The sequence below is a fragment of the Cupressus sempervirens genome, chromosome 11, assembly GCF_028749045.1.
Source record: "Cupressus sempervirens isolate cs-2001-9-10 chromosome 11, ASM2874904v1, whole genome shotgun sequence".
Lineage (NCBI taxonomy): Eukaryota > Viridiplantae > Streptophyta > Pinopsida > Cupressales > Cupressaceae > Cupressus > Cupressus sempervirens.
The window spans coordinates 441,755,016-441,771,750 of record NC_143128.1 but is presented as its reverse complement, the minus strand read 5'-3'; the positions used below and the strand labels follow the sequence as shown (position 1 = coordinate 441,771,750).

General features: G+C 34.1%; 2 pseudogenes; one reads left to right on the top strand and one right to left on the bottom strand.

The window, feature by feature from the left end:
* The first annotated feature begins 5,879 nt into the window (after positions 1 to 5,879).
* On the top strand, positions 5,880 to 9,786 carry LOC149530318 (basic leucine zipper 2-like; annotated as a pseudogene).
* Positions 9,787 to 11,199: 1,413 nt separating this feature from the next.
* On the bottom strand, positions 11,200 to 16,477 carry LOC149530317 (uncharacterized; annotated as a pseudogene).
* Positions 16,478 to 16,735: the final 258 nt, after the last annotated feature.

Here is a 16,735-nt window from a genome sequence, read left to right as displayed (position 1 = left end):
TTTCAATATTGATCTATATTATTTTTAAATTTTTAATTTTTTTTAATGAATATTTGAAAGTAAATTGTTTTGGTTTAAAGTATCTTGGATTGTCGACTTCTAGCTGAGAGGGAACTGATTATTTATTAAATGATACATCTAACAAAAATATTGTTGAAAATAGATTAATACAAGTATGAGAATGTGTTTCAATCATTATTTTCTCATTGATGTTAAACTTGCTACTTGTTGGTAAGACAAATGCCCAGTTGATTTGAGTACTATCATTTGTTTGATTAATGAGGAGGTTTTGATCAAATGAGATAATAAAAACACCTAGAGGAAAGTTTGAGTTATGATATGAAAAAGGAGTACAAAGATCAGTTAAGATAGTGATGTTATAGTGCATTGATTATCTACTTAGATTTGCAAAGGTTGGATAGATTGATTAAGTCTAAAAGAAAAAACAAGAAGAATTGAGTCTTGCAAGCTTGACCGAGTGGATAGTAGGTGCCGAGCAAAGTTAGTGCAAGAAGAGTAGAAAATTAGTTGGAGCCAAGTAAAGTGAAAGTTAAATGTATGTCGAGTGATACAGTGTAAGCCAACTAAAGTTTAGTTGATGCTGAGCACTAGTAAACTTTAGTGTTTTTTGAGTTATCTAGTGGATGATGAGTGGAAGAATAGTTTGGAAGCTGAGTGATAGCATATTGATATCGAGTGCCAATATTCATGTTAACTTGTAGATTTGATGAATCTGAGCCAACTATTTTGTTTTCTTGAATTTTGTGAAGCACGTGGAAGATAACTATGATGAGTTGGTGGCACAGAATTCATGGTAAACCATTTTGAGGTGAATTCAAAGAGGACTAAAAAAGAATTTTCTAGAAGGGACTCAAATGAAAAGATGGGTACGTTCATTGAATCCTACCAAATCCTACCTAGCCCTAAAATGGACAATAGATGATGAAGGACAAAAGATCTTAATTTTCTATTTATAGATATGGTTGGTAAGAAGCAAGATTGGTTAATGAATGAGAACCTAAGTTAGACAAGAGGTCTAAGGTATTGCTTCATTCAAAGACCGAAAAGAAGAGACTGCTATTGGCAAGCAAAGCAAGAAGGCTTAAGAGTATGAATGCTTGAAGGGTGAACAAGCTGTTAGAGCTGAAGTGTATAAAAGACAAGCGAATGGAGGACTAAAACAAAGATCTATAATCTACAAGTGAGTTGTAATTTGTTATCAGATCAAGCCTTACTGTTACTTTCTAATCATTGTACCAGTCTAGGGTAAATCTTTTAAATTAAGGTTGACCTAACAATAATTTGTAAATTCTTTAACCAGGTGACATTCCAAGTGAATGATCTAAAGTCCTCTAACAAGGCTCACTCCTTACAGGGTGATTGAAATCCTCTAACCAAGTCACATTTAACAATATGTATCATAACCTTTAATAGGATTGGCCTCTCACAAGGCATCACTTCAGAAGAGTGAGAATGAGTAGCATGTTACTAGTGGTTTTTCCCAAACTAGGTTTCCACGTAAAATCTTAGTTTCAAATGTGTTATTGAATCTGTTATGTTTCGTATTTACATTTTTGCAAAGTTGTTTCAACCTAGAACAATAATCTACAAGTTCAAGTGATTGTATGGTCTAATGGATGCACACATGAATATATTTTATGGATATGGGTTCACTAAGCTGTGAAAAGTTTTATTTGTACATCTAGACTTTGGATAAATGGTTCACCCCCCTTCTTAGTTATTCTAAAGAATTCCAACGATTGGTATCAGAGTCATAGTTATTCTAAAGGATTCCAATAATTGGTATCAAACTCATTTGCTTAAGAGGACTAGTTTGAAGGTACTAGAATCAAAAGATCAAAATGTCAAAAAGAGAGGCACCTAAGCTTAATAAGGACAACTTCCTTGCATGGAAAAGTTTGATGAAGCTACATCTAGGAGGTCTCGGAGACCATGCACAATCTACCATCACCACTGAGCATGTTGATCCTACTAGAGCCCTAACTGTTGAAGATCTAAAAAAGGAGAAAGAGCACAATTAGGTAATGTTGGAGATTTCCTCTGCCTTAAGTTATGCCAAGCTCAATGACATCAAGGGTTGTGATAGTGCAAAGAAGATGTGGGATGCTCTTTATGCCATCTATGGAGGAGATGCAAATGTTTTGAGAGCCAAATCTGAACGTCTTAGAGGTAAGTTCTATGATATGAGGATACAAGAAGGTGAGAATGTTGCTCAATATTGCTCTAGGATAAAAGATGTTGTTAATGCTATAGGAGGATCTATTGGTAAGATAGATGATGATACTATATTAAGAAAAGTTTTGAGAACACTGTTATTCATCTATGCTATTAGAGTTTCTACAGTACAAGAATTGAGATGTACACCAGGTTCTAATATGAATCTTGCACTAGTAAATTTGAACTCAATTTTTGACAAATTTTGGTCAAAATTTCAATCCAAGTTGGTCAAAATTTTGACCAAGTAGTTCATGGTAAGTTTTCTCGTCCAAATTTTGACCAACCTGCAGTTGGTCAAAATTTTGATCAATACATTCATCAAAGAATTTTAATTTTTTCTAGCTCTGATTTGTCATTGTTGGTCAAAATTTTCAGCAATGTTTGGTCAATTTTTTTAAAGAATTGGTGGAAATTTTGACCAATCTCTTGGTAGAAAACTATCAAGAATTGGTCAAAATTTCCACCAATGTTTGGTCAATTTTTTTAAAGAATTAGTGGAAATTTTGACCAATCTCTTGGTAGAAAACTATCAAGAATTGGTCAAAATTTCCACCAATGTTTGGTCAATTTTTTTTTTATAATTGGTGAAAATTTTGACCAATTCTTGGTAGAAAACTATCAAGAATTGGTCAAAATTTTCACCAATGTTTGGTCAAATTTTTTTTAATGTTGTATCAAGCAATTGTTTCCTATCCAAGCCATTTAAATTTGCAACCTTTTAAATCTTTGCAAAGATAAAGATGGATGCTTTATAATCAGAGGACACCTTTGAGAAGAAAAATTCTCCTACTCCAACTTTATCTTTGCAGAGATTTAAAAGGTTGCAAATTAAATGGCTTGGATAAGAAACAATTGCTTGATATAGGATGGAACAAATGGACATTTATGCATAGGGCACCATCAATTATGTGAATGATGTAGATGCAGCCAATTTTTTTGGGGTCAAAGACACCAATTAATATAAGGTTTCTAATCTCTACGAGGTCAACATTGTGGTTGTAAGGGATGTAGAGAGGGAACTTCTTCATTGTCTGCTTCATCACTGATTAACTTGCACCACAGACCGATGGTCTTCATCTTTATTGTGGGCTCCTATCCACTATGTGAGTGTTGATGTAGAAGCCGAAGCGAAAAAAAATAAGTGAAAGCATGTTGAATAAGGTTTCTAATCTCGACTTGGTCAACATTGTTGATCTAAGGGCTATTCTATCATATATGTGTGGTTGTATAAGATTCCTATCTAGAATTGAACCAAAATATTCACAACTTCTTGCAAGGATATTTTGTCAAACACTTAAGTTGTTGTAGTAGTCTACAACAACCTCTCTAAAAAAATGCTCAAGCAATAAACCAAACACTCAACACAATAAATTGTACTCCTCTTCTCAAGCCCAAAGGCCTCAATACAATTTTATGGCAAAGATACATTATTTTGTAAACACACCAGTCTCAATTAAAGCATTTTCTCATATAATTGTCAACAATGATCTGTTTTGTTTTTTATTTGATACCATTGAAGTAATAATGATAAACACTTAGCAGATCATCCCTCCCACTCCAAGTTATAGGACAAGTCATCTAGAACCAATATTAAGAAAATCTTTAAGCATCAAAGATCCCTTGAATTGTAACATTATAGAAGTAACTATGCTATCATGAATTTCTGATACATACGGTAAAAATGAATGTGCATTAAGAGTTTATAATAGAATGTTGACCCCTGATACTACACCTATCATGTCCCCTTCTGTTATCTAAGCCAAGGATGACACTTAGCCTATTTTACACTCTGATAGGCTTAAGTTAGTATGCAAGGGATTCCATGAGGGTGTAAATGTTAATAAAGTTCATATGATGTTGATTACATTGGTTGCCTGCATTAAAATCTTCAATTTGGCATTGGTAGAATTGATAATGAAATAAAGAACTATTGGAACTCTCATTTGAGCAAGAAACTCCACCACAATTCCATCCTTCGCACAAACCACCATTACAAGACACATTCTTGTTTATCACCCATCACAAAGATCAACACCTTAAAGCCCTTCAATAAACTATTAGAATGTGGTAAATTGGGGGACTATGTGGTGGAAAATACACAATGGGAAAACTCATCTCCTTGTGTAGGAAAGTTCAAAAATACTAATGTGTTTAATGAAAGTAGCAATACTATGGATTTTGTAATCACTCAATAGTTTTCACATGAAAGAAATTTTCTAAATAGAAGTGGAGACACAACAAACTACCAAACAACTAGTAATACAAATGATATAACCTAGGTTCTTTGTTCTGCAGTAGATGAAAGCATTGCATACTCTTCACAATGCCAAATTGAAGATTTTAATGTAGGCAACCAATGTAATCAACTCTATGATGCACATGAAATAGAAGCTTCATGTGTTGGACCTATGATCAATTAATATCACAATAAATTGATTAGAGAAGAGAAGCTTGAATCACATTCTATGGTCTACCATCACAATGATGATTCAAATAATTTTGAAATGAAAACTAATATCATATTTAGTCCACATTATTCATCATCACATTCACAGTATATTGGTGGTAGCATTTCTGATGATACTTCTCATAATCAACAATGGCATCATAGCCATAATGATGACAAAGATCATCTAGACCTTCCTCAACTCTACTTGTTTGATGAGCTTCTATGTGCATTATTTAACAAATTTACCCTGAAATGGATGTTGTTTGATCTTAAAAGTGTGAAATCATTATTAAGCTGGGATGATATATATTTTTTTTGTCATAAAAGATGCAATGGAAATCTGGCCAATATAGAGATAATACCAATGGGAGACACTAAACATCAAATATCATACAAGTCATGACCCATAGCTATGTTTTTATGTAAAACATATCTCCATGATGATGCCTTTTATTTCACCTGCCACAAACCATAGTGTATAGGGACATCCAACAAGCCTCCATGTAAAAAAGGAAAATTATCTAAGAACTAGAAATGATCAAATTAGAGGTCCTTTTGAAAACAATGGTTGAAAGCTATTTTTTCCCACAAAAATTATCACTAAAAACTAATAGACTAAAAAAAGATACCTATAATGTATGATTTGTAATTGGACCACTTGATACAAAAAGAATTGTGGAAATTACAAAGAAATAAATGAACACATAAAACATATTTGATTCCAAAAAATATTAGGAACCATCTCATTACTATCTCAATATTCCCACCAAAACAATAGAAAATGGCCTTTGCATACGTGTGGATGAGCAAATGCACCCTCAATTTTTTTTGCAGTCTCGATAGGAAGATCATAAGTTGCACATCCTTGAGAGTATACCACAACTTCCTCCAAAGATGGAATAAAGCCACAGTTTCTTGCAGATAGAACAGTTGATACAAAGTCTAGAACACATACATCTGTACATATGCCTGCAACTAATACTTGGATTGACAAATGCCACTAGCATAACAATAAAAACCAAAGGAAAAATGTATATCCAAAGCTTAAAAGATGTCTAAGACAAGAATCAAGAAAAGAAAGGAAGAAGAGGCCAAATTTCAAAATTTCTTTTAAAATTTGCATATCATCAAAAGAATTTTAAAAAAACCTTTGGACTACTCCACATTACCTTTTTTTTCATATTTATTATGAATGGCACAACAGGGAACCAATGACAATTCTTCAACAAATTGGGGATTCACATCCTCAAAGCTACCTCAGTTGCCTCCTAAAAGCCCACCATTTATGGGTTCCGGTGATCAAGATAACAATAATATGTACATGGGCTGGCATAATTTCTCTTTCTAGGGGCATAGCTTGAAACATCAGTGCACACCTTTAGTAGGCTATCTCTCACAATGCCAGCCATCATGGATAGATGATTTGTTGGACACGCCTTCTGAGATACTATCAAAGAAGGGTGCTCATCATAGACGATCAACAAGTGATTCACTTGCATTTGTGGAAGCCCCCACAAATTCTAATACAATAGAGGAAATTGCAGAGAAAGATGAGTTTGATTGCAAAAGTGCAGCATCTATACCTTCCAAAGGATCTCATGACTTTGATAGATTGGATGAGGAGCAACTTATGTCCATGTTTAATGATGTTGAGCCTTTCAAAAAAAGTCAATCAAACCAATCTTCTAATCCTCCTAATCATTAGATATTTGCTTTGGATAATAGATGTTCAGATAGATAGGCAACCTCTGAGAATCCCTCAACTCCATCTGATCACAATAGCATTAATTAGCCTTTAGTGGAAGAGAAAGTGATGACTGTGTTTGACCAGTTCAAAAGTGAGCTAGAAGTTCAAACTGTTAACAAAAGTGAGCAACCACTCTAGACCACCAAGACTGAAATGCCCTTGTCATCATTAGCAATGGAACTTGATGTAAACATTGATCCAAAATGGGTCAAAAGGTAAGCTTTTCATTATTTACATCTTAGATTTTGAGCCCTAAAATATGAATTCTTAGAATCACTTGAATGGTATGAATATATAGGTGTCTTGTTATTGGGTTCTCCCTTCCTATTCTTATAATTTTTTTATTATTTTCCATAATTATGGCCAATAGGCAATCTACACAAAGATCTAGAGTAAGAAAGCTTCAATACATTTCAGAACTTGAAAGAAGTGTCAATGTACTGCAGGTTTGTTATGCATACTGTTGGCAATGCATTAGGTGAAATTGTGTTAAAAATGTCTAATTCATTTTATTGTCTATTAAAAATCATACTATAACCATATAGGAGTATCTAGTTCTTGAATGGCATCATGCTATCACTCTAGTACTATGCAAGCATATGTACATAAAATTTATCATATTATGACTTTTAATTGATATTAAATCTACACACACACACACACACACACATGCACATGCGCACGTGCGCGCACACACACACACACATGCATGGATACATACATACTGATACTTGCATGCTCACATAAATTCATACATACATGGATAGACATACAGGCGCACGTGCATATATATATATATCTACTTTTCAATGAAGAATATGTATATACTATATATATCTATAGAAGAATTTAGCCATGCATATAACTCATGCAACTTCTATAACTTCCAATAAAGACACTAGTTTTGTATTAAAAAAATGGTTGCAAGATACTTCGTGATGAGAATACAAAGAGAAACAAAAGATATTGTGTGTACGTTGGTGAGATGAGGCCTTTTCCCATAGGCACTAAATGAAGCATCCATTGTGGAAATTATGCCCAGTCACATCTGCATGGTGTCCTTCTAATGGATAAGATACTTTGGTGTGCTTGCCTTCCTTAAACAATCCATATCCAAGTACACATTGGGCATCAATTCCATCAACACTCTATGCACAAACAGTTAGATAATAAGTGAATCCTAACAAACAACTCATCCCAAGTCTTTGCAACAATAGAAATATCAGCACCAATGCTTGCCATATACAAAACCACGTTGCATACAATGCTATATGGTAGAACAAATAAAAAATTTACTTGGTCATATGTTCTCATCAAGTGGGTACTAGTACATTAGAAATGAAGTCAAATGACCAAATAGCTACAAAAGGAATCCCTTTTCATACACAACCAATTGCCAAACTAAAACATAAAGAGGAACAACAAGTTGCATAAAATAATAGATTAGGAAGACTTACCTTGAAGAGCAAGCTCAACAAGTTTCAAGTAACCACCTAGCTATAAAAGCTCCCCAATAATTCTATAAGGTTCAGTCAAATCTCTCTCAAGAAGACAAACACGTCTTCCATCCTACATTGTATTAGACAACAAAAAGTAAGAAAATGACATGCAAACAACCATTCCATCAATTTTTTTCATCTCAATGCTCTCAACTTATTCAACCCTCCAAAATATCTAACTAATCTAACTGTTGTGCATTACTCTCTCATAAATATGCACAAATTCAACCTTTCATGAACCTTGCTTCAATGTAATCTTGAAGCTATGGATGCCAAAGATAGAATCAATGTGTAGAAATCTCATTTACATGGATATAGTATTCGTTGTTGAAAAATTACATTTGTCAATCAAATTATTTTTGAAAAAGAAAACACAAATTCTATGTAAAATGTTCAATAATTAGTTGGTTTTAAATTTTTAGCTAACTTTGACTAATATAAATCAATAAATTAACAAAATTACCAAAATAAATTTAATATAAAATAATTTTTTAATAAAAAAGGAGAATTAGGATAATACCAGGACCAAGTACTCAAACACTGGAACCAAAACCTTCTTGAATTGACTTTATTGTTGATCCTTGCTTTCCTATTAAACTTCCAGACTGTGTCCCAAGTAGCAGCATCCAAGTTGAAATTGACCCCCCAACACCTTGTTGCCCTCGACCAAAATCTATCATTGCATCTATGCCCTCTATTATGCACTTATGAACCTTAAGTGTGTCATCCATAACTGGGGAGACAACTACATCAGGTTCATCCTTTGTTGAGATCATAACTTTAAATATGGCAAAAATCAACAGCATTTAATACAAGTTAAGATATGGTATTAAACATCATTTATTAGTTTTTAAAATACAAGGCTGCAATAGTTTAAATATTAGATTGAAATACATGCTAGAAACCAAAAATAAGCAACAAAATTCACCAAAGTTGTAGCACAAGAGCACCATTGTTTAGCTTGAAGTAAAATGTGACTCTAACAAATAAGATATTTTAATTTTTAAAAGATCTTTACTTAAGTTAGATGAAAATGTAACTTACAACATCATCAGGGATGCTTGGCACTCCGTCGAGAATTTTGATGTGAGACTTGGTCTCCTCACACATTTTCTTCACAAACTCTCCTTTGCGACCAATTATCCCACCAACCTTCTGACTAGTTATAAGCAATCGAAATACACTTTCTCCAGGACAACTAGACCATCTTTATCTACACCATTTCCAGCTGATGTCTCCTCATCTCATCCTCTTTTCTGACCAGGAGTGAGGTTCTTGCATAGATTCTAGTGTTGTTGACATTTTCAAATTGTTGCAATTGGACCTATCCAAGTATCAACACAGAGAGCTTGACACTTCACCACAGAAATTTGAAACTGTTGATCTATTTCTCTTAGCCTGGGATCAATGCAGACTATTAGGTTAGATAAGTGGGTAGTCATTAGCAATTTTTTGTGTGTGAAGACTCTATCTAATTAAAAAAAAATTAAAATAGAGTCCAGAGCTCCACACAATTGTATGTGTCCACAACAGAAAACAAATGGCATCTCTTGATAAATAAACAAAATAAAATCAAACCAAAAATATTTTAATTTTTAATACAATAATAACAATTATCCAAAATAATTATGACATATATTGACAATACAAAAAAATGGTCAATATTATTAACTATAGTTTCCTTCCAATTAGCTATGATTTGAGGCATGTTTCAGGGTGTCAAAACTAATTTTAAATGAATCAGATATGAAACAAGATGCACACTAGAGTTTGAACATCTGACATCTACATTCCATGACTGAGCATTATGACATCAAAATTTGACGTTTCAGGAAAAGCAAAGGGTTCCCTGAGGAATTTACATCAAGCTGATAAAACTCATAGAACAAATGCTAAACCATACTCTTTTATGTAGACACATTTTCTAGAAATGATATAGAGTGATCACAAGAGGAAAGGATGCCATGTTTGACCTGGGAAGCTACCTCTAATCACATAGTGGGATTCAACTTCACAATACAACAATCACTTAAATATTAAAATCACAATACTCTTAACTTCTATTCACTTAGTGAAACTGTGCCTACCCACATGCAGACATCAATGTGCTCTGCGAGTCATTTTGAGTAGAAGACTCCCACGTTAATATCTAGAACATTTACTCAATATACAAAAAATTGTAGACACTTTTCCACCAAGCTCACATTGACTAAAACCCAATAAAGCTTTCATAGTGCAACCGCAAATAGAATTTCATTAAACAATATTCCTCACAAATCTAAGAAACTAACACCTTTGATGACAAAAATGATTGAAGCCACATAAAACATACAAAACAGAGGGTACCTGCCACACTTAACATCATATTCATAAAATGATCGAAGCTCCTAACAACAAAAGGCCTCCACTAAATGATTAATGACTAAGGCACCAAGATTAAGTTGGCTCATGCATTCGTGTAATTAAAGATGGCTTCCAGGAAAAAGTGTTTACCATCATATTTTAAACAACTTACCACCAAGCACACATTTAATGAAACCCAATATGGCTTTCATAGTGCAAAGACCCCAAATAGAATTTCATTAAAAATATTCCTCACTACTATGAAGTTAATCTATTATTTATGCTTTCACATGTAGACAAGGCAATCCATTAGTTGAAACTCTGGAGTTAATGCTGCTCCTAAGTTCACAATTTCTATTAGAAAAAACAAGTTCAGTGAAAATAAATTGAAATGCTAATAATCGAACAAATTTAAACCAGTTCAAGAAGACAACATGGAAATCATAGGTTAGACATTGGACATCTACTATTAGATTCATACAAGCCATTACACTTTCCTCAATCTCAAATATGGCATACTGCAAGTGAAGATTCCAACACTACCAAGACTACAAATTTCAAAAGAAACTACCTATTTTATCACCACTTTGAAAGGGGGAATCAATTCTTTTACAAGAACATGAACTAGAGAAATAGGCAAATATAAAAATTAAATAAAAAACAAAGAAGACATGGTACAAACTTTGAACCAATAATGAAGTTAAATGTTAGGAACATGTAAACATTGAAAAATATTCAATATTGTAAATATCCCAATAATAATTAACTTTGTAATGGCACCTACGAAAGTAGAGGAATCATACCATACAAGAGACAAAGTACATCCTACCTATGGATACACTATATGATTCCTAAAGATATTGCAAAATTTCAAGAATTTTAGTAGTCTTGTTTCATTGACATCAACTTGAGTAATGTACAAATCAATCTAAATAAGCACCCAAGCCATTTGAACTGCATCCAACATCCAAAACCTTCTCAGGGTTCCCTACAAAAAAACATAAATAGTCAATGTACTTGCTTCTCCATCTAATATCAATAGCTACTATAGTGAGAACCATAACCCCCAGTAGAATGTCGAGAACTTGGACCATATCCTCCAGTTGGGGCCAAGTGACCAGCACTTGGACCAAAACTTCCAGTAGCACCAAAATGACTAGTACTTGGACCATAACCTCCAGTTGGGCTAGAATGCGCAACACTTGGACCATAACCTCCAACAGTGCCTGCACTTGGACTATAACCTCCATTGGAATGGCCACCATGCCCAGTATTTTTCCATGGGGAAGTGTACATAGAGCTTTGACTGGGATAAGAATTATATCCTATATCAACTGTGTTATATGCATCTGTAGGTGGCCCTGAAGCCTCTATCATGAAGTTCTACGATAAGTATTACATAAACATTTTTAGAACTACTTTGTAACCCATATGCAAAAATAGATTGTAAGAGTCATTAACAAATCTAATAAAATTTGTAGTACAAGTTAAAAGTTTGATAAATTAAGTTGTATGCATGACTTAGTACATCTTAAAAAATTGACAGTTCCAATCCATACATGGATCAATGAGTTTGACTTAAGAACTACATAGTTTAATCCTGATAGTAATATCACAATTTGACTTGTTGAGAAAATATCTTGTACTTATCAACTAATGAGCATAAGGAGCTTTCTAATAACTAGTTCATAAGGTGCAACACTTGGTGTAGGTTTTGCAAATGGGTTTGCAAGCATAGTGGGTTTAACCATAGTGGAAACTCCATAGTATGCATGCTCAAGCTAGAGTAGTACTGGGATAGGTGACATCCCAAGAAATCCCGATGCTCCACCTTTATGAGCATCACCTAGACCTAATGAGTGCTAAGAGTTCCATTCATTCTCATGAGAAATGGGTTAGGTGTGAAGTGTGAACCATTGCTCATGAAACATGGGTCAATGAGTTTGAATCAAACTACACAATTGAATCCTGATAGCAATATTATAATAGTACATTTTTTAATGGGAGGATATCCAAGGGGATTACCTTGTGAGATAAATACACAAAATCCCTGGAAATATTGCATATAAGGTACTCATGTTGTTCATGTATGATTATTTAGTGGCTTCTCTTTTTGATGTGGTTATTGTGCTTATCTTGGACATGCAATTCACTTACCCAACAAGGCACATATGCATGTTGTAATTGTTGGTGATGTTTTTATGTGTCTCTAATAAAGCTTTGCTAGTATGAAAAGTAATATTAGTTTAATGTCCATAATTAGGGGATTGCATTTTGTATATATGAAAAAATGTGACTAAAATAAGGCATGCATATGTCCCTGCATGCTCTTTATTCAAATGTTGCTTACATGTAATAAGATTGGGATTATCATCTTGTGTTGTCCATTGTACCTATCATGACATCAGGAATTCTACAACTGCACTTTATTAGATTGTCTACAGGAACTGAGATTTTCATTGAATGTATCCATTCAAGATGTTTTGTTTCTCAATCAAGTGAAGCCAAACATATGAATAATGAATGATTTTTTGTTGCCAAAGATGTTTATTATGTATTTATAGATCATAATATCAAAGGATGAACTTTATTGATTCATGATGTAATCTATAGTCTGAATTCCTAGAAGAAAGTTGTAAAATGTGGAAAAGAATAGACTTGTTTTGCAGTTGAACATTTTATACTTTAGAGGCAATCCAAAAGATAGAGTCTTGATTAGACTTGGACCTGAACTAGTCATGCAAGTACAATTAAGGTGTTTTTACATAATTATTTTAAATTAAAAGTTATTTCATCAACAGTAGATCCCTACTTTCAGAGTGCATCACACCTTTAATGAAGTTCATTTTCTTGGCTGCTTTGACTGTACACTCTAGTAGAAATGCCAAATATAAAAGACTTGTGATAGGTGAAGACCAACTTCGTGTGCTACATCTTAATCACTTTATTAAAAAATACTCAGGCCAAAGAGAAATTCTAAATCTTAAAAATAATTCTCTTCATTGCAGCTATGAACTCATAGTATTTGCATTATTGATGGATAACATTGTTATAGGGTTTCATTATCTCCTTCAATGCCAATAGTGTGAAAGTGAATAACATTGGCCAAGTGCATCTATGAAAGATGCCTTTTTAAACAAGTAGACAATGTAGCCAACTAAATAGATTTGATCAGTAATGTATGTGCATTCTTAGTAGTAGGAATTCATTATGTTCTTCAATGCCAATGGTGTGATGGTGACCAACATTAACCAGGTGCATCCAAGATGCCTTATTTTTAGGTCAGATTGATAGATATTGTAGCCAACAAAATAGACATCATCATAATGTATGTATAATCTACATGTAGAAATGAATCTCTACCCTATACAAAGTACATCTTCCTAGGTGAATAGACTACACCTTGGCATGAATTGCTTGTAAAAAAGACTCCATAGCAGGCTGAGATGACCAACTTGTCAATCTAAATCATACTAATAGAAAGTATGTGGACAAAGGGTCCTTGGATCGTCCAATAGGTTTTGTGCATAACTTTCTCTATTGATAGAAAACAAAACAATTTTCAATATATGGTGCAGGTTTATATTTGTTCATATGGTAAAGCTGCAAGGTGAATATGAAAGATTTTTATATCAATGATTTAATGGATGTGAAGTGGTCCATTTAAAAGTGTTTTAATGAATTGGCTAGGAGTTGAACCAAGGGTCTTTGGTTTGTTTCTCAGATGCTCACCATTGAGCTACCAAACCTCTCGGTTACCATTCCATCCACATGTACTAAAGGCTTTTAGTATTTCTTGGCTTTGGCTGACCTAGGCTATGATACCATATTAAAATTTTCTTCGACCAACTAGGAGGTAACCTTAGGACCTTTTATTTACTACTAGTGTCCTCTACAATTGTGTTGAGTCCTCTTGGTGACTAGGCCATCTTTGTTTTAGGAGTGGTTTTTTTCCAACATCCTAAACATCAAGCCTGCTCAATCCTAGTCCTAAAATGGCATGTAGCCATTTTTATAGATAATCAATCAATTTAGGTAGGTCAAATCAATTTTTTAAAATGGAAGCCACAAACAAAAAATAAACACCACCAAAACGTGGACTAACACTCAAAACGTAAATTGTAAAATTGATAATTGGACTAACCTTTAAAAAATTGGAGATAGAATGACATTGAAAAACAAAAATCTTAATTTTAAGTTGCCCTACCATCAACAATTTGAGAATAAAATCCACTAAATTATAATCCAATAAATATTGAAGAACTTGTAACTTAAGTGTTGGCTACACCTCAATTTCTAGTTTCATATATATTTCACCAACATGTATGACTAAATGTTTACTATCTTAAACCCTTTTTTTGCTTTTGTAAGGTAGACAAACACACTTGGCACAAAGGATCAAGATGGAAGCTATGTTGAAGTTTTGGCAATTTTACTTCACATATTCATCTAGTCCAGATAAAGGGTCAAGATAGTCCAGTGTTTACCCAGATTATGCCATACACCTGGATAGAGAAGCTAATTATTTTTGTTCAAGGTCATGATTTTATTGAGGCTCACAACAAAAGCATTCGCATGTTAGTAGCAAGATGCAAGTATTGGCATGCACCCTACCTCCAAAGCAATCTTTTACTGAGTACTTGTCTTCTCAACCAATAATCGTCTACTATTGCCATTGAAGCCTTCCACACAACCCAACTGATCAATCACAAGTCCCCTCAAATGCCCTTCCCTTATGAAATCACCAAAGTTCAGCCAAAATCATCGAATGCTGCTCTTTCTGTTGCCTTTGTAGCTACTCATTCTCTTGCCTCTGTAGCTGCCATTTCCCTTGCCTCAACCAATACCCTTTCCCTTGCCTTAGTAGCTATTTTCTCCACAGCTACTCTCTATGCTCTTTCTCATTCTTTAGCAACTACCCTCTTACGAGCCTCTTTGGTTGCCCTCTCAAATACAACTCTTTGTGCCTTTTCACGTGTGTCAATTGTTGCTCTCTCATGAGCCTCCTTTGTTGCCCTCTTCACAACTATTCTCTCTCTCTCTCTCTCTCTCTCTCTCTCTCTCTCTCTCTCTCTCTCTCTCTCTCTCTCTCTCTCTCTCTCTCTCTCTCTCTCTCTCTCTCTCTCTCTCTCTCTCTCTCTCTCTCCTTTTCTATTCTGAGCCTTTCTCTTTCTCGTTCCTCTTTTTCTCTCTTCTCTCTCTCAACGAGCCTCCCAAGTTGTCCTTGCCACCCTTTTTCTTTCTTCATGCTTAGCAACCTCTTCCATTCATCTTTCTTCTCTCTCTTGCTTTTCACTTTGCCTAGCCTTGACCATATCTTCTTCCTTTTCCTTCTCTCTCACTTTCTTGGCAACTTTTAGTTTTGCTTTAGCCTTGTCCATGGCATCCTTTATTGCAGCTACTACTGAATTACTGCCAATGTCTTCTTCATATGATGATTTATCCTCTCTCTATTGAGCATAACCTCGAGACCTACCCATTTTGCAAACTCTTCAAGTTCATTTATTGAAGAAATTACAGATGGTTTTTCAGAACCAAATGCTTCTCTATATGATTTTGAGGCCCTACTTGATCACGAGAGGAGTAGGTAACCTTGATGGTGGTGGGGCTGATGTAGGTTACGTAAAAAGTTGAATGTCATCTACAGTAACCCACTTATCATAGATTATCTCTGAGCTATCATTAGATTTTTGAGCAAAGAAGCCTCCTTTGAATTTAGGTTACTAGAAAATGTAGAGTCTTCATGAAAAGAATTATTATTGATATTGAAGAAGATTTTATGGAAGTATCGACAATGCCACTTGGTATATCAAAATCTACTAAAGGGTCACTTGAATATATCTTGGCATGATTTTTCTCTAGTTTATCTGCTAAAATTTTCTTTGGAGATTTGCTTTCCATAGCCTCTCTACTATCCTTAATTTGAGGACTCAAGAATTGATTTGTCTTCAACAGGTTTTGGTCTTTACCAAAATTATTGATGGGAGATGAGGTTGGGGGAACTGCTTGAGAAAAGCTATCAAAGATATCATCAATTCCAATAGTTCCATTAGTGGAACTTTTTCTATCATTGATACTAGCAGACTCAGATGGCATGCCAAATTCTTCAAGAGGGTTGTGAAATGTAGCTGATGATGCATTTGAGAAAAATAATCTACTTCTAAATTGATAAGGAAGGAATATGGTTGAATACCAAAACATTATTTATGTAAGCATGTTTAAAGCTAGCAGAACCCATTGGAATACCAAAATATCTATAGTGTGATTCTATGGAAGGTCTTGATAAAATAAGAGAATCACACATGAACCAACAATGTACTAGTAACCAAAAGGTGAGAACTCATGGGTACAACATATTAATAGCAATATGGGTGTAAATTTTCCCAATTAGATTTATTCAAATATGGCGGAATGATAAGTTATGGTCTTTAATTAGAAGAAGCCACCATTGATAGGAAA